Source organism: Neodiprion pinetum, chromosome 1, assembly GCF_021155775.2.
Source record: "Neodiprion pinetum isolate iyNeoPine1 chromosome 1, iyNeoPine1.2, whole genome shotgun sequence".
In the NCBI taxonomy this organism is placed as follows: domain Eukaryota; kingdom Metazoa; phylum Arthropoda; class Insecta; order Hymenoptera; family Diprionidae; genus Neodiprion; species Neodiprion pinetum.
Window position 1 is genome coordinate 9,873,256 of NC_060232.1, and position 17,577 is coordinate 9,890,832.

Here is a 17,577-nt window from a genome sequence, read left to right on the forward strand (position 1 = left end):
TTGACGAAATGCATTTTTGATTGAAAACTACGACATTCGATTTGTAATACGTGGCCTTGAATGCTTTAAATTTTAGCAGACGACGGACCATGCAATCCTTAGCAATTCACTCTGTATATAAACTACTGTATAAATTTTGTGTTCCAACAGTTAACCAATTTGTCCCATCATTAATAATTCATCAGGAATACGAAATTGAAGTCCTAGAATTCATCAATTTATTGTCCTGTAAACCGTATCCGAATAATCCTGCCGAGTGGCTACCGACCGGGAAAACCGGGAATAGTCAAGGAATCGCGATGGTCTACAGGGAAAGAAGTACTTTTTTTCATAAAATCTTTTCAAACTTCAACAAGGCTATGTAAATTTAGCCAAGCTATTTTTCGGAAATGGTATTGTGCAATTTCCACACGCACAAAGTTCCGAGAATTCTGAATTTTCCGAAGGGATAAGTCAGGGAACTTTATTTGACTAAAACTGTCGCCACCATGTCCTGGAATATAAATTCGCGATTGCAGTAGACACCCTGTATATATCCAACTGATCGTGAAAGAAGAAAAAGAAGAAGAGTAAGGACTGCTTTCTTGGTTCAGAAACAACGACGCCTAGCATGGTGCAGCATTGCTGCAGATACGTCGGTTCGCTTGGAGCACATTGGTTCATACATAATCTAATCTCTTTTACATCGAGGTCAAATGGGTGTGTCGTACCTACTCTTGGCAGACACAACAGCTTTGGGTGGAGCTCTAGGCGACTAACCCCATCCCAACCCCCATCCATTGTGTTTTCTGGATTTTTACCCGTTACCCGATTGCCGCGGCATTTCTGATCCAGCATATTACATCGTATCCACCACTAGGACTAGGTGGTGGTCGGTATTGCGTACCACAATTTTTCTCAAACAATGCAACCGATGTTCCTTCGGATACCCTGCGGATAGAGAGGAGATGAAAAAATTGAATGAAAATGAACAGGAACGAAACTAAATTAATCGAAAAAAATATTTCCTACCCCGCCTATCCATTGTTGGGCTGACTTTTAACCATTCGACATTCATCCGTGGGCGCCCCTCATCTCCGATAACTCAGGTTCTTCGTACAGAGAAACTGTTTCTCAGGTTCCTCCTCGTCATCGTCTCTTGTGCAATTTATCCTCGAATCTCGCTTCGAGACTTCAACTATCTTACGTACATCCGTTCTGTAATAAGTATGCGGCCGGGCATGTTGTTCGTCGTTATAAAAATTTCCCGCAGCTCTTGGGATACGGGTGAACTTTTCTCGCCAAACCATATCTGCATAACAGGCTGGCAGATGGGTTCGAGGGAAAGTCGAAGAGTCTTGTCGAGTTTCATTACACGGTTTATTTTCTTTTAACAATATCATGTTTCCGATTCATTTCATCCGTTTCTTTAATGATGCCTAAAAGTGACGGAAGAGACCACAGCCGGTGATTATAAAAAGTCGGTTTTAGCCAGCACTTTTGGTTCCGGTAGTTATCCGGTTGAATTCTCGTTTCAAATGTGTAGTCACAAGCGTTCGATTTCTTTCCACTGTAACAGAAAAATTTTTCTCCTAGTGCTAAAGCTTCGTTATCGTTGTTGCTTTACGGATTATTCGACGTTTCGTACGTTCAACAGGCTTATCAGCCACGAAACCCAAATTAGTACTTTCCTGCGTCGACTGATTACCGAAACTCATTATTCGTCGTCTTCGCATTCCATGCACCCTCTGTTAACGCAAGAGTACAGTTTGTATGCCTAGAATGTATAAAGCATGCCTAATTCAGTGAGTTTCATCTCTCAACGCCGTCGTAAATTCCGTTATCTAAACAGGTAGGCCCCTTGCGTTACATTGAAGAAGAAGAAGGCGCTCCAACATCAGGTCGGATTCTCCATTTGGATTCAGCTCGTCTTCTCGTCACGCACTTTGCACTACCGCAGCTTCGTTAAAGGGTCGAATTCGTTTGACGAAAGTTTTGTTCTTCAGCAGGCGTACTATGCAGGCTTCGCAAAGATCGCATTATAGTTTTTAACACACCAGCGGTAGCGAATTTATATGCGCCCTGCGGTATTCTTTTTCGTTATACTTAACTGGATATACATCACGCGGCCGGAATAATATCATCGTATTTCAAAAGCAGTTGAAATTTTCGGCGATACCACCCTTGTGCTGCGTTCCAAACTTCAAACGATTTATGTGTGTTACCTGAGCAGTATAATACAGCCTTACCTGTGCGTCGTCGTTTATTTCCCGTAGGATTAGTCTCGCAATTCATAAATTACACAATTCGGTAGCCCATTGCTATCCCATGATTTGAATGGCGCAGAGACGGCTTAACCCTTTGAGTCACACATTATTGTGTCGAGTCAACTTTTATAACGAGATAGTATTCTGTGGCTTTTGGGCTCGCTGATCAGATTTCAAAAACTCAAAATGGCGCATTCAATATCGCGGATGAAAATTTCAAATATGACGGAATATGGTCAGAAAACTCTATGCAGGGGTTTTCGGGGTCGCTGATTGGATTCGTCATACTGAAATTTCAGAAATTGATTTCACATTCGTAATTGGCGATCCCAAAAACCCCTGGACAGAGTTTTTTCTCCGGATTCTATTGAATTTGAAATGAATCATTCCTTCAGTTTTCACGATTTTTTTTAATCAATTTATTTCCAACAATAACAAGTTACATTATATCGCAATAATTACGCGAGTAATGAAATTTATTAGTATACTATTATAAATAGCAAAAAAACGCAAAAAAATGTGTTGAAAAGTTCTCTAAATATTCAAAAAATGGATATAAATCGGGTGGTAAGAATACTCACCACTATGACTCAAAGGGTTAATCAAGTAAATTTCGCCCAAATTGTTAGATTGTTACTTCGTGTCAATCTCAACTATGTCACAATTCAAAAATTCATTTATCTCCTGTCCATTTTCAATGTTTACACTCCAGTTACAAATATATCTTGTTGATGACGAATATTTTGCCATTTTCAATCATATTCTTTGATTGGATTTCGTCAGGGAACCAATGAGTGTCCAATGAGACGGGTCGTTATACTTGAAAATGACATTGATGTACTTGCAGATACTCAATTTTCGGTGTTGAATATTTTGTAGAAATGATTTTCATTCAATTACCTTTTTGACAAGGCTGCATTTTGTTCAATTACCAACCAAAGTTATGTGTTTTTTTTTTCAAAGTTCTACACGTAGGAGCATGATAAATGATTCTATATTTGGTAATTGAGTTTAAGCAAAACTGAACTGAAAGAAAAATCGGACTATTTTAACTTACGATGGAGACATCGCGTGTCTAATCGTTGACTAATTTGTACGAAAAGAAAAAATGATTCCTAGAAAAATGTCTATTTTCGTATGGAAAACCGGGAGATCTCTGGGAATTCGATACGCCATTGACGCTGGATATCTTGCGACCGTCGATTGCAACGAGACGCAGAGTTTGGCGAAGGCGATGATCGTGGTCATTGTCGTATATCGAAGCAGGACTTTGCTCCGTTGGCGTGACATGATCGGAAAGAGGGTAAAACAACGCGAGAGAAGGGAAACGAAAACTGGGGAGGTCCATGACCCGTGGAGGCGGCGGGAGTGCGTCGGTCCTGACAGCCAGATCTGGGTCAGACCGGACGTGACCCCGATCACCGACCGACATGAGCCAGGCCCAGGAGAAAGCTGTGCGCCATTGGGACGACCGGATGAAGGAAAACATTAGCGTCGAACCGGTTAGCCGCGGTAAACGCTGTTGCGCGGGCGGTGGAATCGTCTCTAAAAATAATCAGCCTGATCCACTTTAACCGCGTAATGTTCGGGGAGGGATGAAGGAAATTGCACGAGAGAAAGTCACGCCTCGACTGGCATCATTTACATTATTCGTTACTCCGGGCAGGACTTTTCCTCGATATGAGCTATGGAATGAGAGAAATTTTTAGTTCCGGTTACCGCTCAGTCTTTAACTATTTTCATTTTTTACCACAATCGAAAAGTTTAGTTCTAGGTACAAAATGAAAATTAGTTTTCTAGCTGTTACCACAAAGTTTAGTATCCGTTACTATTCTTTCTCATTACGATCACCGTTACTATATTTTCTTGTAATGGTTGCGAAAATTTAATGCTTGTGCAACAATAAATTGACGTTAAAGCCTTATTTAACTAAAAAAGAAGAGCAAACCGAAGAAACTCATTTTGCCTTGCAATTACCAAAAAAGGATCGACAATAGCGCAAAATGGTTACGCGTACCTCGTTTTTCGTAATCCTAACAATATTTAAACAGTTTCTAAAGATACCTGTTTTACTGAATTTTTATAGTTACTGTAACAAATGAAATTATTCTCAGTGCGCGATTCGCACTACGCTAAAAGTTGACCAGTTATAACTCACTGTAGGTACGCATCAGACTTCCTTTGTGTTATGGGGTATTTTTTTTTTCCAACTACTTCGACAGTTTATACTTTTGACATAATTGCGGAGTGAAACCGTAAAGTAATAAATTTAAAATAGAATCGAAAACTGTAAACTTTTCCTGCAGCTATCGAGGTAGTTTGCAAATTATATATGAATGTTTTGCAGTTTTGCATTCGTATTTGTAGTTTTTTCACTTCGAAATTTTCTGCGGAAATGATCGTGGAGAGAAGAGAACAGAGTGAGGCACTTGGGAAAAGAATACTTTACGGTTGTTCGAATGAAATTTTTCTATTTCTGCAGTTGAATTATATATAACAATTAGCACTTATCCACTTATTAAGTGAAAATACAGTTTCTCGTTGATATTTTGACCCGCTTTAGTTTACCTCCGTCTCGCTTGTATGAAATTTCACACGTTATCAATCTCAGTGAATTTTTAAATATGTTTCAACCACTCAGTCAGAATAACGTCAAGTAAATTAGAACCTTGAAAAGTTCATCGAATAGTCCGCAGGTAGCTGGAGTTCTTTTCAAGTAGTGAGCCGGTAGTTTAATGTAACAAATTATATCCAAGGGATCCTTGGTAAACGTGACCTATTATAGTTGAAAGAGAAAGGTTCATGTACATTTGTACACGTATGGTATTGGATTTCTGGTGAACGTGCATCGTGACAAAACTCGCTTCGTATGACAGTTTTATCACGCAATTGTGCCGTGCAGTTCTCTTGGAATTTAATGAGGTTAGATTCAGAATTCTATGCGATGTTGCCTCTTTCAGTTGGCAGCAGTCGAAGTAAAAGTGGTCGAACTGGCTTCCTAGATATTTCAGGATTCTCTAAATGTACTTAAAATTTGACAGAACTATCCCGTAACGTCCAAAATTACATAACGAAGATCAAGATACCACAAAACATTTCAAGTCCTAGAATATTACGTAGAATTCCAGTGAATGAAATCTGCTGCGTAACGAACATCACGTGTCTCTTGTAAATATTTATCGTAAGGACGTGTGCGTACTCCGTACTTGGAAGAACCACGCAACACCCTCTACAATTCGGCGAAGATTGTTAGCGTCAAGGTGTTAATTTGTAATATACACTCCTGAATTGATAAACCAAAAGCCTCTATTTGCTTTTTCTGTGCAATGGAAGCTGAAAGATGAACTGCCCACCAACGACAATCATCCCAAGTTAGCGTATATACAATATAATCTGATCTGATGTTGTATGAAGTCCGAATACTCGATACATACGTACGTACAGTTTGAGATTTGAGCTTCCTTTGTACCCTGCACTTCGATATAATTCGAATTTAGATTCTAACAACTGTACAACCGTGATCAATTTTATAATTCTAAACGTCCTCTGACACTAAACTAAGTTGCTGCGATGAAATTGCAGGAATGTCGTAAGGGTTGTCTTCGTAGACAAAAGTCTCCTCGTCATCACTGCTTGATCGAGCGTTCTCGTGCGATGACTCCAAGTTTCCGTCTCGGTTGTTACGGAGTTAATTCTCTCGCATCCCTCTGCTTTGCCCCCTGAATACAGGGGCTTGGTTCTTAACTCGGTGTCGGTGTCTAGACTTGGACCCCCGTGGACATAACGCGCATAACTTTGTGGGTGGCTAGGATAGGTTGTGGCACGAAGTGCTACCAGGCGTATTGTTCTCCCGGGACCTGCGTGGCCTTTGAGAACAGTAGGTGAATATCTGAATACCCAGTGTATGTTGTAGCATTGTGCCCGATTCTCTTCCATCCCGTACTCGCTCTCTTTTCGCTGTCTTGGCGGACCAGTTATACGTTGAGAATTGCCGTGGCTCCGTGACCTGACCCACGAAGAAGTCCTCCTTCCAGCCCAGTCGGCAAGCCTCACTTTCTAACGTGCGAGCCGCTTGGCCTGGGCTAGGAAACTTTCGTTCTAGACGACCGGCTGCCGCGGTTTCATTTTTCCGTACGCGCTGTTAATACCAGACGAACGTGAAACGGTCCGACGTGCAGCGATTGATTGAGTTACCGAATCGTCTACCTCACGCACGCTTCTACCGTGTATCAAATTGCTCCTTCTCAGCCTTTATCTAGCACGATCGCTGTTTCGCCTGACCATTGAATCGCCCCTTTGTTCTTTGCGTTTGTGGAGCTGCCGCGCTTCGCCGTCGAAACGTCGTTTCGCATCGGTGCACCCTGATCGTGTCGGTGAAAATTTAACCATCCGACAAACACAATTCACGACCTAATGACGTCGAACCGATCGCTAAGTCGCTAGTCTTATGAGTTGTAAACTCGGTATGTATCCTCTGGCGGTTGTCGTTTCCGCAAGTAGAAAGCCGTCTGCAAGTCGACCGTTTGAATATGTACATACAAATTGTAGTTACGAACCTCATTACGTCGAACGGGACAATTACTGCCAACCATATTAGAATGTTCGAGGCCGTATTATTCTCTGTCGAACGATACCTAGTCACAAGAAACACGCGTTGAAACATTTGACAATGCTTGTCGCTATAATCACTCTGATTTGACTTCGTGAAAACTGTTTTTCCAAGATCCAGACGACGCGAAGAAACGAGATTAACAGTGTCCCCCGACTCTTATACTTCTCGGCCGATCGATCCTCGTGTCAGGATGCAGCACTCGGGCCGATATCCTGCTCTGTTAAGCTAAAGAAGCGTATAACGTAAAATCTCAGTGAGTGGATGCTCAAGACATCTCGTTTTAAGATGGGTTTCGGACTGAAAACGATGTGCGTTGAGTGTTTGAAGTGCTCGTTCGCCGCAGTCGAAATCCGGCTTTCGTTATTCGAAAACCTCACCATATTCATACCCTCGGCAATGGTAATACGGTCTTTGGGGTGAAGTGGGGCACCCTCTGTGGAATCAATCGCTCCCTTTTTCCAAACCACTACATTCACCTCGGTGTAACGAATTCATTAGCTCGAGGATCAGGCTTCCCTCTTCTTCCTGCCTATCCCTCACTTTTTCACCATTCCACTCCGTTCGTGCAACACTCTTTTTGCCCGGAACCCTGGGGGGTTCCGTGATACGCGTCGTAGAAACATACGATGACAGGCCTGACCCGAATGCTGGTGAGATTGTGCTCGATCGAGCGTTTCTTACGCGAAAAAGGAATGCGACTCGAGTTTGGCCGGTACAGACGGGTGTCCATATTTATCAAGGGGATCAAAAAAAAGGAAGAAGATAAATCGAGTCTTCGGCCCAATCAACACCAATTTTTTTCAACCGTTCGAATTCCAACATTCCTTCAACGTTTGTTAAGTCGGGAATGAGTCTCATTTTTTATACCGCTACCTCGATATCGATCATCCACTCGCGCGACGTTCACACTGCTGCAGTTCACGTTGGAAGAGGCAAGGAACCCGAAACCGGATTCGCGGGCACTCGGCATCCGCACTAACGGAAGCCGAATTCAGCTGGCACAAGTGACCGTTAATCCTTAGGCCTGGTCCTTTAATCGAGTCGTTTCATCTCGACTCGGTTTGGCCCAGATGTGGCCCTCCAATTTTGGGCTTTGCTGTGTAGCCTCCGGTACAATCGACAGCGGAATAAATCGCGTGGAAATACTCCGTCCAGTTTCCTCCAGACTCGTTACTATTGTCGGACTTGCGCCATATTAGCGTGACGCCCTACGTGTATTAGAGGACATTTGAAGGGTGGTCGGGAAATACGGTGTAAATTTCGTCATTGCGATTTTTCAGGAGAAAAAAAAAACTGTCCCAAAATTTTATAAATTAATTTTTTTTTTTTAATCACAAAGTAACTCTTAGAGTTTTTTAAGCTCTTTCAAATTGCTTAAACCCTGATTCAATATAGCGATACATCTTCGAGAAAATGACTCGCCAAAATTGACATTTTGCGTGCCAGTGTAAGTCCGCGGTTCGTACCAATTTTTTATTTTTTTTATGGACTCAACTTTTCGGCAGGTGATTCTTCTGAGTATTGGTTTGACGGGTATTGGAAACTCATGTGAGACTATAGTGTGGTGATGTGATTTTAATAGGGAAAATAATATCCCAGAAAGGTTTGTTCAAAGCTTATATAAACATAAAAGTTCAGAATGTGTTTATAATTAAAAGTTTACTCGTATACTCATTTCGTGTTCCAAAGCCGCTTACCCACGTCGAGCAGCAGAAAAACATTCCCCACTTAAAATTCCCGCTTAAATTCGCTCAATGTCCATTAACGTCGAGTTGAAACGTCTGTATTATTATGCTCTTTTCTCAACTAAATGTCTCGAGTGAAGTTTTTCTATGATTGCTTATTGCACGAGTGCATCCACAATTAGCGCGTCTGTTCATCAGTAGAATCCAGATGTAATATAACGCGTGTTAGAGGTCCTGCATCACTTCATACAACTCTCGCATGTGCAATATTCTGTATATCTGGCTGCAACTTGACACTAAATATCCAGCGCTTTCCCTATCGCCGAACCTCTTCCGTAACGGAACCGAATAATGTCATCCGAGTTTGAGATTCTATAGACTACAACGTCGTCAATGGCCACCGCACATATACTATCAGTGGTAGTAATGTTGCGAGACAATTGGTTCTCCTGACTTCTCAAAGTTACCATCGCCAACTTCGAAGCTACCAATACCCCCGCCATTGAGCTTTAACACTGATTTCGAACCATCGACGTTTACGCAATCTTCTAAATTTGATCTTAACTGCAAAAAGACTTTTCTGCCCAATCAACGTATCAATGCATCCTAGATAGGATCATTTCTATTCCTACCTTAAGGGGGTATTTTGGTTTAGAAATTTGAAAAGATTGAATATTTTGGCCCAACGCCGAGGTCGAATTTCCAGAAATTGAGAAAGTTATGAGCACAGTAAAACAATGCACGGTGTGCACATCAATTATAGAGCCGAGTCCATGGCTAGAAAGATTAGCCTACAAGGAAGCTGCGAATGCGGTGGAAGGTCTTCTATGTTATGCTCCAGAAATCGCTGATTAAGGGTAAGAAAAATTCCCATTTCATTTGAGGCAGAAATCAACGTCAAAACCGAAGTCAAAGCTTTAAACGCGTTTATCTCGAAACTACATTTTTCAACCTGGTCGAAGTAAAGTCGAATTCTATTCAATCGATTGACTTCAAATTTGGTATGGATCTTCAGTATATATATATATATATATACATATATAGTTAAAAACTGAAAGAATTGCTCGGAAAGTCAACTTTTCTTTAGAGTTGACGTTAAAAGTTTTTTTTTTATCTTTGGTTTCGGCCATACTGACGTTCTTATTGATTGGAAAAGTTGGTTTTATTTCTATTTCGGACGAATGGAAGCATTGGAATCATGTCAATCGGCTCAACCTTTTTTTCCGGCCATATTCAGAGGCGCATGACATTTTTAATTTTCATTTGTTTTTGAACAACAATTCTTTTTTGCAAGTTCTTTAAGCGTCAACAGAAAGACTGTAAACAATGAATGGTAAACTCTAGACTAGAATTTACCCCTTAAGAATCGTACATCATCCAGTGATCCGGATCGTACAGATCTATCGGGGAATCTCGTGAGAGAATCCGATTGTTTTTTAAACGTCCAATACAAATTTTCTTTGCATTGAAACTAATGTTGAATTATGTAGTTTATCGAAGGATGCGAATGAACCTTTCGTATTACGGATTGAATATGCATACCCGTATCTCCATGAGTGATTCTTAAAGCAAATATGACTGTGATGAGACATGCTTCCGCATTGACAAGGACAATATACTATTTTTCGAGAACTACGTTTCTCGTTGAACTGATGACGAAGTTACGTGACATTTCGCCTTAGGATACTGCCCGCAGTAACAAAAAGTAAGGAATAGTGCAACCTCGGTAAGAGCTCGGTGAATGTGAAAAATGAGAAAGGCTCTTCAGGAGCTAGCAGCGTTCAAATACACGCTTTCGAATTCACACGCGTCTTATTTTCAGTTCGGTGCAGAGTAGGTTATAATTGTACAGTTATTACAAGATGGAGAGAAGAGCACATGCTGTTTATACTTGGTCGCAGTGTCCTCGAAACGCGATATTCCCTCGTTAATTCGTGCGATAATAATCAGAAAGAACCAAGTTCTTCTCGCGATAATTGTACAATTGTGCAAATATCTTGTTCCTTACCGCCTAAAACATTCTTATTTTTTTCCCCACGTGTTCGCGAACCTTGGCCAACATACGTGCGAGTACGAGGTGCGAGAAATTAACCGAATATTGAAACATTTCGGTATTTATTGATATCGGCACGCTTTCCAATCAAGCTCAAAATCTGTAATAATTGAGACTCCATTTTTGTAATTATCTATCAATTCCAGGGGTGGCGAGTATCCTAATCTTAAAAGACCAAAAAGTCGACTGGTCGAAAGCCCGAAATTTTCGAGATACCAATTTTAAAATAACGAACGATCGGCGTACCGAAATTGAGATTTTTTATAAATCACACAGTAGAATCACTGTTTTTCCGAAAGTCCATTTAACCGAACGCCCTTTTATTCGTACTAATACTGAAAATTCAGAACAGTCTGCATTCCGAATGAACAAATCACAGAATTTGAAGATATAGAAAAATGAAAGTATCGAAATTAAAAATTGTCAGCGACCAGTGCCTCGGACAGCAAAAAAGAAAACAACAAAATTATCTGTCGATAATCAAATTTCGGAAAAAGCAAAATTGTGATCTGCAAGATGCAGAAGGACCAGAATGAAAACATATGAAAAGTCAACTTTTCGACTGTTCGGTATTTTCGCAATTCAATATTTTGCCCTTCGTAGTCTTGCCCATTGTGAAAAAAAAAACATATTGATGTAAAACTGTTTATACTTTTTGCGTTCTCAACGTTTATTTTTCTACAAGACAACTTGTCGCACTGAGAGAATTTTTTAGTTCCGGTTACCGTTCAGTCCTTAACTAATTTCATTTTTTACCACAATCGAAAAATATAGTTTCAGGTAGAAAATGAAAATTAGTTTTGTAACTGTTACCAGAAAGTCTAGTATCCGTTACTATTCTTTCCCACTACGATCACTGTTGCTATATTTTCTTGTAACTGTTGCGAAAATTTAATGCTTTTGTAACAATAAATTGACGTTAAAGCCTTATTTAGCTAAAAAAGTAGAGTAAACCGCAGAAACTGATTTTGCTTTGCAATTACCAAAAAAGGATCGACAATAACGCAAAATGGTTAGGCGTACCTCTTTTTTCCTAATACCAACAATATTCAAACAGTTTTTTTTAACGATACCTGTTTTACTCAATTTTTCTAGTTACTATAACAAATGAAATGTTTCTCAGTGCGTATATTTATGCTCTTTCTACGTTTTTAACCCACGGTAATTTGAGTTCCGGGATTTCGTCGCGTTGACTTTTTGGTCTTTTGCATTCTCGTACGCCCCCACCGTATAACCATCGACAGATATCTTACATGCCGGAGTTACAATACGCTTGTCAATATGGGTCATTCGTTCCGTTCAATTAGGTTTGCCGAACTTGGCAATTTCCGAGTTCTCCTGCCTTCTCGAAAAGTTGTACGATCAGCTCCGCAGTGCGGGAGGGACGGGCGGAACTTCGTAGTACTCGGAGCTAAGTTCGGCTGCAGTCTCTCTATAGCTGGGTATGTATCTAGGTATACAAGTTGTTGAATAAACAACGAACGGGAATTTCGTTGCTGTTCAATTTCATTGCGCAAATAAGGAAAGCGCGGCTAGGTACCGTAGTCGCTTTAGCTGATGCAGGCAGGCTGGATTCTCTATAAACTTCGTCTAGCGTTGGTTGTCTTAGTCTTCTTGCTTCCAGCTCGCGGCTGTTTTAGCAGATTTCTTTTTTGAATAGATTTTACGCCCGATCACTTTGACGACGACAGAATTTGTGTTTTTTTGTATTTATTTGCATTTACCGATCGCAGTGCCAAGTAAAGTCGACGTGAAGAGGTATACCTATACATATATAAACACTCCATTCTCACACTCTTATCGTTGGCTCCGTAAGTTGGGTAAAATCCCGATGGAAGCCGAAATTGGTTTTCTTTCCGAGCTCGGGAAAATGAAACTAATTGCTGATAAATGTATGAATTATCGGTGTTGCTGTGTTCGTGCGGTTACTTAAATACGTAATTCTGGTATCCCGTTGTAGTAAAATTGAATGTGCGTTTCATGGCTTACAGTCACTGTATTATATATATGCTAAAAACATGCAATATAGCATCGTAAACGTTACAAAGGAAAATTATCTACATTCTCAAACAGTACGTCATATTTGTGTTAAAATAATATTTGACACCGATTCAGAGTTATTGAAACCGTATTCAAAAATTCAGTTATTTTCCACCATGTAGGATGTAACTGAGTATTTTAATTTGACATTTTTTAATTCCTAGATTCTGTTCTTTCCTCAGGAATTTTTTTCGATCTACTGGAAATGATTTACTTCCAGGTAATCGTACTTTCAGTGATAAATGACGTGATTTGACGGGTCCTATACTTGAATTTTCTTTCGCCTAATTTCGTTATAATACGAATGGCTACGAGTTTAGCTATTGCAGGTTGGTATCTTTGAAAATTGTTGGGAATCGATAAGTGACGCTGAACTCTGGTAACTTGCTCGCCTAGTTGCGAGTTGGGTCTAATTAGTCGAGAAGAAGAAAGTTGAAGGAACTCGGTTCTTTTTGTTGATGATGTTGTTCCAGGTTGTATTTTAAATTCAGGACTCAGCTACGAGGGATGAGGGTTGAAGGACGATGAAAGTAAACTTCATACTCAGGGGGAAATAATTTACCAACTTTTTTTTTTCTAATTTCAAGGGAACTGGTATCGGCTGACTTTGACAAATGGGAAAAATTATACAGATTCAACGTCGTTGTAATTATTTTCGGTAGAACTTAATTTTTCAGACTAAAACAAACAAACCTCAATCACGAAATACTGTTTTGTATTTTCCGTTTCAGCATCTTTAGAATAAAATTGAAATATATCCATGAAACTTGACCGAATTCGTATTTACTCAATTTGTTAAATTCAAGCCGTGTTGGTTTGCTTAATCAATATCGCAATCTGCAAAAATTTAATCAACCCGTTGTTTTATCGGTAAAGGTTCAACAACGCCGGCTGAGTTCCGGACCTTACGGAGTTGCCTGAACTTTACCTACCTGTTCGTAATAATAACTGTCGCTTTCACATTCCTAACGCCGCTGTAAAAATTCCGTTTTTATGTATTATACGGCACTACCAACGATATAACTTTGCTGCTTTTTAATATTCAATCCATTCAAGTTCTCCCGATCAAATTAAATTATTCAGGCGACGGACGCTCGGATGCAATAGAGTGACTTCCACGCTGCGATGTAAATAATTTATGTCCAACGAAAAGTATTCCTCTCTGCTCTTTTTCTCTTTGTTATCATTCGTTTGATGCTCGGTTCTTTTTCCGTGTAGCAAAAGCATGTCCCGGTTGTAACACCAATCTTTACGACCGCGACGCAAGTCGTTTTATTTTTTAATCTCGCGAGTTGAACGAACCAGAGTATACGGAACTCTCCGACGAAGGCCCGAGGTTTTCTAATGACAATTAAATTTTTATTCAGTTTTTTCACCTTCTACGACACCATCATTTTTCCGCGTAGCTACTTCGCCGTCGCGTCTTTCACGGAACGTCTCGGTGCTAAATTGGGCGCGACTTCTTATCTTTCTTAATTTTGCATTAAGTGTCTTCGCTCTCAAACCCCTCTTCCTTTTCCACTCTTTCTCTCTCTCTCTCTCTCTCTCTCACTCTCTTTCTCGCTTGTATACTTTATTCCCTGTATTTTCCACCCTTACTCTCTGCGAACGACTTTAGTTTATCGTTGGCAAGAAAACGGGGTCGGTCTCATTTCGTTAGCCAATTAAAAAGAAATATCGTCGACTTTGACCCAGAAAATTATAATCAATTTTAAGTTGCCGGCAGGGATTTTGTCGCTAAGATGCATACAGGGATTTAAAATTTCAGATAACTCATGATTTCCTGGTCGTTTTATTACGGTCGTTGCAATGTTTTGTAGACATTTGGCGGGTATTCGAATTGTCTGAACTGAAAAGACTTTTCAAATTTTTGATGACTGTTTTTCAAGTAAAAATCTACCCCAATAATTCAGTTGACGTTGAGGTGAATAAACTCCCGTAAACTTGAGAAGTTACTAAAAATCGTTTATTTTATGGGGAGATTTTTGACCATGAATTTTTTCGTTAGAGTAATATGCTTATATAAAACCTGAAAAATTGTTTATACTTATCTACAGGAAAGGTTGTACACATTTTTCTTACCGCAAGTTGTAAAAGTTGACTGAAATTCATGAAATATCACCTGATTGTAAGAACTTATTAGACAATTATTTTTAAATGTAATAGTAAGTAATTGAATGCATTTAAATTAAAAATGACAAACGTAATTTGAAATTTATAAAACAAAGCAATCACCACTTACAACAGTCATTTTTATTTAAATTTAATCTAATCACAGATCAAAATTGTAATTGGGATATCTTTTTCTGATTACAAATTAAAATTGTAATTACTATTTTATCAAATCACATAATATATTGATGGTACGTAATACTCAAATTCTTTATATAATTACAAAGTGAAATCACAGTTTGCATTTATTATCCACGTAGTTACAATACAATTGCCAGATGTAATTGACATTTCTTGCTGCTATAAAATACATTTCTGATTACTCAAATCTAATGAGGGATTTTATTTCTTTAACTTGATGATATTTCTGTTCTGTAGTTAGATAAATTTGAAATCAATTCGAAATGTAATTTATCATTCGAAGCAATTTCAATCCCAATTAAAATTGTAATTTCTCATTATGTAATAGCTTTGAATCACAGGTCTGTACAACACTGATTATGTAATACCGAGAGAAAAATTTGTAGCCGGCGGCCCTAATTCTTAAATCTTCTCTTCTCATACTCTAAAACTTTCGATAGTCATGAAATAGCGGATAAAAGAAATTTTCGCTCAAGGTTTTCCATAAAAGATCATACGCTGTGATTACACGCAGTCTGGATAATATTTTTACAAGTAACTTTTCTGTATAATATCATCTCAAAGTTGCACTCTTGATATTTTAACCAATTTTATACCGGGCGTGTCACTTTGTTCAAGTAAATCGTTTATTTGATTGTGAATTGGAATTCGATGCGATTGATCACGCATCGTGATTCCAGAGTAAATAACGTATAGTTGAGATTTGCATTCCTGTAATCTCGTAAAATCCCATCACACCTCCGAATTAACAGGAAGTTATTGAAAATATGTTTAATTTTTTTAAATCATGCGAAAATTTTTCGTATTAGAAAATTTCTACGAATTCATGAATTACGTATGCGAAGTTTTAGGCTGCATTAACCGAAAACACCTGGAATCTTTTGACAGCCCCTAAAATAATTTGATCAAATGATGCATGAATTATTCAGAACTCATCTAACAATAAGATTATTAAAAGTTTCTTGACATGTCTTAGAATTTTCTTTCAGCCTTAAACATTCACTCATGGCTTATAGTCTTATTTATATCCGGGATAATAAATGAACGATTTATTTTTTACCATGGAAGAGATGACATTGAATTTAACATCGTTAGTTATAACACGGATACTCCGAGTTACATAAAATGAAATCTCTTGCAGAAAATTAGTGCTTCGTCAATTTTCGAGTAAGTTGGTGTTAAATTAAATTTACTTTCATCTTGGTATTTAAAGTTCGAAATGGTTATTAGGAACCACTCTCAAACCGTGTTTCACCATTAAGGGAGCTTTCCAGTGTGACAGCCCGAAAAATCGCTGTTTTTCGCGATTTTTTTTTTTAAAGAAAAAATAATCTAATCGGTCTGGTTTTTTTTTTGTATATTAATTGGGTATTGAAGAATACAAAACAATTTTTTAAAGATCGATTTATTTATTAATTAATATCTATAAAAATGATGAAACAATTGTTGCAGAAAATGCACTTGGATGTGGTGTCCACGTTGGGGGTCACAATTTTGATCTGAAACAAAAAACACAAAAAGATTATTGATCGGTATATAATTGGCTTTCGTGCTATGGAGGCTTTTTTCTTTTTTTTTTTTTTTGCAAAAATGGCGCCGGTTTGAACAAAAAGTATCGATTTTAGCATTTTTTTGGCAGTTTTTTTTACAAAAAAATAGGAAGATGTCAAAAAAAAAAAAAAAGCTTCCATAGCACGATAAACAATGACGTTAAGAATATTGTGTAAAAAATTCAACTCGATAGCTTTAAAACTCTGCCCTCCAAGTTGGACACCGTTTTGAAAAATGCTGTTTCGAGAAAAACGCGTTCAAAGTTTCAAGTGAGGAAATTTTAGGTAAATCGTTTACTTACGGTCAATCAGCGATGCCAGGTCCGTACAATATCCCTTCTGCTTCTTCGAAAAGATCGTGCTCAATGGATTGTTCAGTCCGACGAGCTGTCCTCGCCTCTTTGCTATCCAGGGACGCCTGGCGGTTTACTTGGATGATGCGCGCATTCTTGTACTTAGCGGCGAAATGTGCGGCGCTCGGCCCTATCGTGCATCCCATCGTCTTCAAAATTTTTAAAATTGGGTCGTAACCTTCATTGAAGGTGCACACAGCACACTGCGTAGCGATTTCTACTATCTGCTTGCCGCAGAATACGTGCTTTGGGGCTAGTTGCCACACACAGTGATTGATTGATTTTCAAGAATTTAGCACGCCATCCGCTTTTTTTTTGAAAATTGAGTGCGACAAAAAAATAAGTCGCGCGACTAATTTACGGCTAATTAACGGCAAATTATGCAATAGTCCGAATTCACATTTTCGACAATTGGCGAGCCAAGTTCATGTACGTGCAGGTAGGAACGAGACAATAGAAATAACAGTCGCACGGGCAGACGGCCGACGCGGCAGCTGTAGCGCTCCCTTGCCTTCTTCCAAAAAATGCTGTACAGTAACCGAAATAATCTGAATTTCGGCATGAAAATTTCAGGGAATATTCGGAAGAGTGTATACTATTCGATAAAGCAAAAAAAAAAAAATCGATTTTTTGAAAATTTCACACTGGAAAGCTCCCTTAAGGATGTTGAGTACGTTGTGTGTTGTTGTCATGTAAAAATCGTGTTTACCATTCGTATTTTTTAA

General features: G+C 39.0%; 1 protein-coding gene and 1 long non-coding RNA gene across 3 annotated transcripts in view; one reads left to right on the forward strand and one right to left on the reverse strand.

The window, feature by feature from the left end:
* Positions 1 to 17,577, forward strand: part of LOC138190342 (CCR4-NOT transcription complex subunit 6) — a 319,292-nt gene that overhangs the window by 5,502 nt on the left and 296,213 nt on the right. The gene's annotated exons all lie outside the window — the stretch shown is intronic.
* LOC138190515 (uncharacterized) lies at positions 16,354 to 17,509 on the reverse strand. The gene is made up of 2 exons (XR_011176526.1): positions 16,802 to 17,509; positions 16,354 to 16,448 (listed from the first exon to the last, which is right to left on the reverse strand). It is a non-coding gene; the product is annotated as an uncharacterized lncRNA (long non-coding RNA).